General features: G+C 51.7%; 1 pseudogene; it reads right to left on the bottom strand.

The window, feature by feature from the left end:
* Positions 1–1342: 1342 nt before the first annotated feature.
* Positions 1343–1460, bottom strand: LOC126210933 (5S ribosomal RNA; annotated as a pseudogene).
* Positions 1461–2076: the final 616 nt, after the last annotated feature.

Raw genomic sequence — 2076 nt, forward strand, 5'->3', positions numbered from 1 at the left:
GCATGCCCCCGTTAGCGTTTTTGTGGCCGGCACGCCGCTGTTGTGTCTGTGCGCGCTCGCCGTTGCTTGGCAACCGCTGCGTGTACACCACTGTTTTTTCGTAGGGTTCCGTCAAACATAACACCAACCCTGTGACACTGCTATTGTTGTTGTTGTGGTCTTCAGTCCAGAGACTTGTTTGATGCAGCTCTCCATGCTGCTCTATCCTGTGCAAGCTTCTTCATCTCCCAGTACCTACTGCAACCTACATCCTTCTGAATCTGTTAAGTGTACTCATGTGTCTTCCTCTACGATTTTTACCCTCCACGCTGCCCTCCAGTACCACTATTACAGTATGTAAAACGGCTCCACAATTTTAACTTTCAGTATGGCGTCTATCTAAGACGAAAACTATAATACATCATACTACGACTTGTAAAAGCAGGAATTCTGCCACCGTCCTATAAACTGAGCGATTCTCATACTACAAAATTAAGGCTTTCGTGGCCACTTGTTGGCAAACTGCCTATTTCCTTCTGTCTCGGGTTCTTCGGCCGACGTTCATCTAATGATTTTTCTGACTTTTCGCCAGCACGAATGGCTGGCATTGTCAAAGCTTCACCCTCCACTGCCGGTGGTGAACTGGAGCCGAGCTCGCGGCCGCAGACTGTATGTACCTGGCGCGCCAACGTCCGAGGGCTTCTCCGCGGTTCTCCTCTTGCTACCTGCGACAGTCGTTCGCTGCAGTACGGGAAGCCAGTATCCGTTTACCTTAAGGCTTTCCTCTTACTTGTTGAAACTGTTCGCGTGTTTTTGTGTTTCTACAGCTTCTCTGAACAAGCGCATGTGATAGTGCTTCTGCCGGCCGGAGTGGCCGAGCGGTTAATTGGCGCTACAGTCTGGAACCGCACGACCGCTACGGTCGCAGGTTCGAATCCTGCCTCGGGCATGGATGTGTGTGATGTCCTTAGGTTAGTTAGGTTTAAGTAGTTCTATGTTCTAGGGGACTTATGACCACAGCAGTTGAGTCCCATAGTGCTCAGAGCCATTTGAACCATTTGATAGTGCTTCTCTACAGCCAGAACTTCCGTGTCGGCGAATTTTATTACGTGGTCGGTCTCATTCAGTGCGTGCTCTGCCACGGCCGATTTCTCCACCTGCCCCAACCTGCAATGTCGCTTATGCTCTTTGATCCTGGTGTTAATTGATCGTCCAGTTATTCCGGTGGAGGATGCGGATAGGAGGGGCGTGTGGTCAGCACACCGATCTCCCGGTCGTAAGATGGTATTCTTGACCGAAGCCGCTACTATTCGGTCGAGTAGCTCCTCAATTGGCATCACGAGGCTGAGTGCACCCCGAAAAATGGCAACAGCGCATGGCGGCCTGGATGGTCACCCATCCAAGTGCCGACCACGCCCGACAGCGCTTAACTTCGGTGCTCTCACGGGAACCGGTGTAGCCACTGCGGCAAGGCCGTTGCCATTTATCACATAAGGCATAATTTATTTCATATCACTCTCTGGCTGTTCAAATATGACCAACAGTGACAGCAGCAGCAGCAGCAGCAGTAGCAACTTCTGTGTCTGCTCAGCACAAGCAAATCGCGAGCCCCCCTGCTGGGCGACATAATTAGTGGAGGTGTGGCGTGGTTGCGCTCACCTGCGAGGTGCGCATGCGCGTGGACGTGCGCATGGTGGAGGCCGGCTTGCTTGGCATGCTCGGCCGCGTTCAGGTCCAGGATGTCGCAGATGTGGAAGCCGCCCCCGCCGCCTCCGCCGCCCCCAGCCGCCCTCGGCACCACCGCCGGCGCCATCTTCATAGAGTCCAGCAACCTGGACAGGAAAATCATAATAGTGACCTCATCAGAATCTTAGCTTTAGCAGACGAGCTCAGGATTCTGTGTGAGGACATTCAAACACTACGAAAACAAATGAAAATTTTTAAAGAGACAGCAGAAAGAGTAATAAAATTACTGAAAAACAAAATTCGTGAGTAGCAACAATACGGCATATACCAGGTGTACAACTTTGCTTCCGCCGTTTGCCGATAGGTGGCGACAATGGTAAGTAGCGGTTAGAGAGCCTGTACACAGAGACA

This window comes from Schistocerca nitens, chromosome 10, assembly GCF_023898315.1.
Source record: "Schistocerca nitens isolate TAMUIC-IGC-003100 chromosome 10, iqSchNite1.1, whole genome shotgun sequence".
In the NCBI taxonomy this organism is placed as follows: Eukaryota; Metazoa; Arthropoda; class Insecta; order Orthoptera; family Acrididae; genus Schistocerca; species Schistocerca nitens.